Genomic DNA, 8,103 nt, shown 5'->3' on the forward strand with positions numbered 1-8,103 from the left:
TATCGGCGCGATCTCGCGATTAATTTGACAGAGCAAATTGCGATTAGAAAAACGTGCTTGTCGTGCCGTAACGACCGGACGGTAACCCCGTTATGCGTTTAAGTGCACGCGACAGAATGCATAATGCAGATAAAGTCACGACAAGTCGACGAGCTGGTGCGCAGCTCGTACGCAGTTTCGTCGGAGATTGAGATGACAAGATTATCTGAAGCGATGGTGACGAACCGTTCTTTCATCGAGAGAAAGCGTGTTAATTCACTTCACCCGCGCATGGGGACTTAAACTTTGGGACTCCCCTGTCCATATGATCGACTACGTACCTATCTCCCGCGAGAGATACACACTGTAGTTACGAGGTTCGAGATTAGCTTCGAGATCTGCCAGTCTCCCTTTCTGCTTTCCGCATAAACTAGGTGGAAACGATTCTTACTTCCCAGTTCCCGGCATCGCGACGAAATCGAAAATTCTTATCGCTCACCGTGCCGCATGAGTAACTCCTTCTTATGGTTTATCGACGTTTTACGCGCGCGACAACTTTATCTGTATTTATTATACACTGTATATTTATCCGCGCTTACTCGGAGCCGACGTAAGTTCGGAAACTAATGTTTCCGAGCAAAATATTTTTGCTTTACTTCTAATTCCGAGGACATATGATTGTAAACAAACGTCTCGATAGAAGTTGGAGCTCACACATTTTTATATCAGTGTCTATTATCTTAATAAAAGTCGCAGTTATAGAAATTTCAACCTGTAACGGTCACTTTCAATTTTAGTGTAATATAAGTAAAGAAAGATACTGATACAAAGAAAGAACTCTGATATGGAAGATAATATAGAGGATGATATAGAAGATACTAAAAATATCAATTTATATCAAGGTGTAAGTATCTACTCTATAAAAGCTGCATAAAAGTTTATTTAAAATTTATTATAAGACTTATTAAAAACGTATCATATATATCATTTCAGGAAACTTGTAAAAGAAAAAATAATGCATTATCTTAGATAATAAGAAATATTTTGATAGGTAAAACAACATCAAATCCATTCTGTGAAGAAATTCCAAATAAACGAACCAGAAAACATATCGGAAACTATATTTTGGACACTTTGAAATCTAATCCGAGTTTCATTGGTCAGGTAAAAGATTTTAAAAACAAAACTTTGCTGACAAAATATTATATTATTTGATACTAATACGATTAATATATTTTATAGATCGACGCAGAAACAGGACAAGAAGTTACGTTTAAAGAGATATGAGAGAGAAGAGCGTGAAGTGTGCATTATGGTTGAAAAAACAGCGTAATAATCATAATAATGTAATAACAATTTGCATTACGAATTAAATGCTTACGTACCACTTTTGACGGGTCTATACGAAGGAAATTTTCTTTTAAAATTTAGAGATTTTTTAAACAAATTATTGAATATTCATCAAGTTTTATTTATTATTGTATTACCGGTAAATATACTAAGTTTATGGCTCTTAACTCTTGACTAATTAAATGTTAATTTTAAAATTTACCCTGAAAATATGGTAGTTGTGGTACAATACAATATTTTGAATATTTTTACCATGCATTTCAGTAAAATTAATTAAACTTATTTTATACTTTATTGTAGTTTTATTAATAAATGAGAGAGATTTACATTAAAATTCTTCGAAATACAATGTCGTACCACGATTACCATATTTTCAGGGTAAACTCTAAGAAAAAATTCTTTCCGTGTATACATCGGCTGTAAAGTGAATCCGTTAGACGAATACCACGTCAAAGGTAGATTACTTTGAACATAAATGGGAAAAATTTCGAGTGTGGAATACTCCATATCAACCACACTATAGTCGACGCTCATGTCGATGAGTAATCGTAAAGAGGCAAAGTAATCTAATTTAACAATAGTTATTAGAGGTGGCTCAATAACATAAAACATAAATGGAAAGGAGCATACAGCCACACCCGCAAGAAGCTTTTTACCAAAGTCATATTTATTTTTAGATTTTGGCAAAAAGTTTCTTGCGTGTGTGGCTGTGTGCTCCTTTCCATTTATGTTTTATATTATTGAGCCACCTCTAATAACTATTGTTAAATTAGATTACTTTGCCTCTTTACGATTACTCATCGACATGAGCGTCGACTATAGTGTGGTTGATATGGAGTATTCCACACTCGAAATTTTTCCACGTGTGGAATTCCATACTTGGAAATCCGGAGAATGTATAAATTATTTTTTGACGAAATAATTTATTATTTAATATTTTATTAAAAATAAAAATTGATTAACCCTTACCGTACTAATATGGGTAACTAGTGAATGAGCGATTCCTGTTCGTGCAAGTTTCTTTGAGTCTTTCGGTAATTATAAATTATATTACATTTTATTATTTTCCAAAATAAAGAGTCAATATTTATTCTAGAAAGTTGAAAGTATATTAGTGAACTTTTAGAGATTTTTTGAATTATTTTGAAGAGGTGAAAAAACGAAAAGATTCTAGTGACCCTTAATAATATAGATGAGGCACCAAATTGTACATAGTACGGTAAAGGATAAACTATATATGAAAAGTTGCGTGTTTATAAATCGATCGGCGATTACTTTTTTCACGACGGTCGACCGGTAGTGCCCAGATGTAGCGCTTTGATGAAACAAAAGTAACATTGATCGCATTATTACAATATATAAAATTGATTTTGGCGCGAGCAAATTAAAACTACATCGAACGATGTTTTATAATATAATGGAGATCAAGAAAATAGAGATCTGTAATTTAAAAGATGGCGTTAATTTTTTAAAAAAAGATGCATCCGTGAGAGAAATTATATCAGAATACTCGTACACAAAAATGATAAAATGCTTATGAATTCCTGCTTACAATCCCGGCAACATCCTGCACTGCGGAAATATCTTTTTCTGCTCTTAGGAGATTAAAAACTTATCTATGTTCTACGAATGTTTCCAATTTTGTTAAATATTACGGCTGTTCTGCATATTCATTCAGATGTATAAAATTTTAATTTAGAAGTTATAATGGATGAATTTATAAACAGGAACAAAATCTGTAATTCCACATTTGCATACGTGTTCTACACGATTTACATTTATTATACACACATATATATATATATATATATATAATATATATACCACATATAAAATATATACTATATATGAAAAATATATATTACGAATATATATGTAAAAAATAAAAATATTTGTCCAACAGTTTTCATGCAATCACGAGACTTTTTTTTTGGGATTGTCCGTCCGCCCTTGCCTGCCTTCGCCAACTCTACACTTGGCACAATTCTAATTCGACGCCTCTCCTCATTGATTTATTTATTTTTCTGTCATTTATTATCAAAAATATGTAGAAAATTTAGATTATTTTCTGAAGAAAGTCAAACCAAAAGTAATTTTCGCCAGCGCAAGTTTTACTATTCTTTCACAGGCAAACTCTTCAGTTTGCAATTTTATAGTAGCAATTTTATACAATGAATGTATTCTGTTCTAACATAAACAAACAAACTTCGCATGTATTCCTGATTCTAGAAGCTAAATTTCTCGACTGTATGAATACTTTTTGAGCATTTAAACAATAGAATTTTTAATTTTCGCTTATTTTTCAAATGATATATTTTCTATAAATTAATACATACCTTTTAAATATATATATAATTTTTTAAAACAGTCTATTTTATTCTTTATGAATTAATTGTTAATTACTTAGCAAGAAATGAAAATCGACGTCAAATTGATATCGAAATCATCATATCGATATCGATTCAACATCAATTTGATGACTCATTTCTCGCTGAATAATATTTACTTTTTAAAAATAAGGTTTTTTTAAAAATATTTTTTCTGTACGAAAATTTTTTACACTCACTGTAAATATAAAATATAAAGAATATACAACACAGAGCCGGTTCCATCTTCAGATAAACTACGTGATAAGTTATCTATTGGATAAACAAAAGAGTAAAAGAGTAAGAGCTTAAGAGAGTACGAAAGTAAGACAGTGAGCTGAAGTTTATCGAAAGGGGGAACAACTCAGCCATATACATGTAAAATGTATAAAATATTTATTTATTTCAGGTAACGTGGTTGTTTCTTAAAACTGATGTGCATCGGACTGGTTAAATCCATCGATTTTACGTAATGTCTCTTTTTTGAAGAAATTCTTATTCGGTGGCTCGATCATCAATCATGAAATTTAGGGAAATCTTATCAAGTCGTTGCCAAACGCTTCGGTTATTCAAGTATACGGTGTGTACATTTCATTACAATTGTAATAAAAAATTAATGATGACAATGCGATATTTAAAGTCGATGAGTCGTTTCAGATTTGATCGAAACAAGCATAATAACTTACCAACGAAAAACCGGAAAGATCGGATATCTAGCGGTTATGTGGGTAGAAACGTTCGATTGATGATCACATCTTTATATCCCTCAGCCAAAGAAAAGCCATTAGGTCCAAACATGCGAAGCCAAATCTGGTGTCGTTCTCCATGTATGATACAGAAGTATTATAGCGATACTACATCTAATATAAATTACTGCGATAATAGTTACAAATTCTTCTAATTGATGATCTATTGTATTTCTATGAGATAATATATATAAATAAGATTATATATAATATATTAAAAAGTATACATTTAAATTAATTTACATAGAGAAATGACAAGTTGGTTCAACAATGAAGATGTAGGCTATTATGACGAAGATGGTAACGTTTTCGTCATCGAGCGGATCAGTCAAATATTTAAATATAAAAAGAAGACAATCTCACCGGTGGAAATTGAGGCCGTGTTATAAGATCATTCGGCAGTGCTCGAGGCAGTTGTAGTGCCTATGCCACATGCTTTTGAGGATAAATACCCAAAAGCGTTTATTATGAAAGTGCTGGAAAAAGAGGTCTAATTGATTATTTAATTATTTGTTTTAAGATCGATCGAAATTCTGTACAAAGAATCGACGTTATTTTGCTTGAGGTAACGGAAGAGGAACTGGAACAATGGGTAATAGAAAAATTGGATCGGAATAAGGAACTTTATGGTATTTCTTAGCCGGATACTACGGAAAATCTCAAATGGAAAAATTCAACAAAAGATATTTAATTGTTGGGCGCAAGCTGATGCATACAATAAATATTAATCTGGTCATAATCTACAATAATTTATTTTACAAGGTTAGTACAAAAGCATAATAGTTGAATAAACTAAATGCATATTCAGCTTATTTAACTATTATGCTAACTTTAATACAATAGGAATATAATTTAATACTATATCTGAAATATATATTATCATATAATCTGAAATATATAATATAATAATTATAACATATATAGTTATAATACAACATATAGATATTGAAAGAGGTGACTCCTGTGAAAGCGTTTGACTTGAAGTTAATTCTAGATTAAATTCTGACTCTTATCTCACATATGCATATCTGGGATTTAAAAAAAGTTGATTAGAGAATTAAAACTTTTGAAGAAATATCCGAATATAAAGTGAATGGTTACTCATTTCGGGAAACCATATTTCATATTTTTATTTTTTGTATATGTTAAAAATATTATATTTGATATTATCAATAATATTACATATAATATAGATAAAATAAAATAATTATTATATAATCAAATTATAAATTAACAGAGTTATAAAGTTTTGACTATTTATAATAAAAGACAAAAGAAGAATATTATCTTCAAGCTTGTTGTATAATTAGTATAAAATATCTTTACATTATAAATATATCACAAGTGCAAAGGACAAATACAAAATTAAGATAAGCTATTAGGCCTGTTCTTTTTGGTTGAATTTTTGCACCAGTTAATTTTTTTCTTTTTCTCTCCAGGAGGAAAGAAGAGAAAGAAAGATAAACTGGTGCAAAAGTTGAGCCAAAAAGAACAGGGCCATTTTAACTTTAAATCTTGTATGACTTTAAATCTTATATTCACATAATGCTTATACAGAATCAATTAAATAAAGCAAATATATATATTATCGACAAACTGTTTTGCAGACAAATATATAAACTAATAATAAATGTATCGGGAAAGTTCAAATTCATATAAATAAAAAGTAATGAACATTATCTCTCGCGTACGTTATGTTATTTTAACTGACTGCATGATGAGATATGCATCGCGTTTTGTAATCGGAAAGGCTTCGCAAGCGAAATAACATCGATAACTCCGATATTCAATTAGTCCGCGGAGAGAGATGGCACTCAGATAAAATATCCTCCACGGAATATTACTGTATCGCATTTGTTTACAGTGCACGCGCCACAGTATTTTACAGCGGTGACCCTCTCATTAGCGAAGCGAAATTACCCGGATTCGATTATCTTCCGCGGCGCAATAGCGGAAGCGCACGGCGCACGGTGCATCGTTATCGAAGGGCACTTCATTTTTATGCGTACGAGCGACCGCTTTTAACGATCGGTAATCAATCCGGACCGGACGATTTCGCAGTTTTGACTTCCGGGATCGCAACCTGGATCAAACTGTCTGGCTGTCGCTCTCTACCCTCCGCATCCGCCGCGCCGCGTCGGCGAGCCTGGCGACCAACCGGCCAGCCTGCGTAGACAAGGGGACAGATAAAATCGGTATTACGTTTAGGGACACGCACGTGCAAACCTATTAACGAACGCACGCTCACGCGTCCGACCGCGCGCGGGCGCGCTATAATTCACATGGGAAACACACGCGCACAGGAACACCGACGATCGCTGTGATTTACGTGCCGCTACGATACTACCTCCAACCTCCAACTCTCCCCCTATCTGAATTTCGTGCCATCCTATTAACCTCTGCACCGGCACGTTGCTATGAAATTTTGGAAAATGACTCGACTTCCTGATATATCCTCTATGTGTTACGACGGAAATAATTCTCAACTCTATCCTCAAGTTTCAATGGAATTTTGATCATTTTGATTCAATGATACAGTAATATTACAATAACGCGATAGTTCTACTTCTAGGATTGAGTAGTGCTAAGTTAAAAAGATAAATAGTTAATTAATTTTAACTTAACTTAATTATATTTTAGACTCTTATATAACTTTTTAACTTTTTATTTAGTTACATTTTATCCGTAGATATTAATTTTTTATTTAATTCTTTGAAGTTAAGTCTCATTGTCAGACATAACGCGGCAATAGCGATAACTTAAAATGAAGTGAAAATTGCAAAAATGAACAAATTTACTAGGTGTTGACCAATGAAATTATAAATATTCTTGTGTGTGTGTGTGTGTGTGTGTGTGTGAGAGAGAGAGAGAGAGAGAGAGAGAGAGAGAGAGACAGAGGGAATTTGCTCACTTTTGTAATTTTCATCTCATTTCAAATTACACAATCGACCCTCAAATTTCGATCTGTCAGAAACCGTGTATTTCGATGTATCTAGTTTCTGATAAGTTGAAATTTATTATTCCTTATTACTATCGCTACTCCCTCGTATTGTGTCTGAAGCTTTAGTTATACCACAGGCCAGTATTCATAGTCAAATCTTATATACTAAACAGTATATATAAACAAACATGTAAATAAAATATAGAGTATTTCCTAAATGAAGTATATATTTGTCATTTCCGTTATTTAAGACTGGAACCCTGGAATCATGAATTAAAATAATAAAAAAAAAACAAATTTAACTTTTAACTTTTCAATTACTTTTTTTTATTAGCTTAACTTTTAATTCAATTAATTTCATTATAAATTAACTTGTATCTTAACTAAATTAAATTTTCAAGGTTGTTAACTTTAACTTTACTTAGTTAAAAAAAAAAAGTTAACTTACCCAACCCTATCTATTTCTACAGAATTAAACATGTGTGTCAAATAATCTATTTTTGTATTAACTTTCTATACACATACATATGTACATAAATATTTCATGGTATATCTAATTGATGTATCAGAGTTAATTTATAAAACATGAGTTTTCCCAGACAACACGCATGTCCAAAAACGAGACACAAGATGTCTAAGAGATGTCTTCAAGACATTTCCTTTAAAAGACGTCTTAATGACGTCTAAAAAACAGTATTTGAATTTTTCGTCGTTTAGGTCC

At 31.9% G+C, this 8,103-nt stretch overlaps 1 pseudogene; it reads left to right on the top strand.

The window, feature by feature from the left end:
• The first annotated feature begins 823 nt into the window (after positions 1-823).
• On the top strand, positions 824-4,830 carry LOC108757532 (luciferin 4-monooxygenase-like; annotated as a pseudogene).
• Positions 4,831-8,103: the final 3,273 nt, after the last annotated feature.

Source organism: Trachymyrmex cornetzi, unplaced genomic scaffold (genome assembly GCF_001594075.2).
Source record: "Trachymyrmex cornetzi isolate Tcor2-1 unplaced genomic scaffold, Tcor1.1 scaffold1462, whole genome shotgun sequence".
Classification (NCBI taxonomy): domain Eukaryota; kingdom Metazoa; phylum Arthropoda; class Insecta; order Hymenoptera; family Formicidae; genus Trachymyrmex; species Trachymyrmex cornetzi.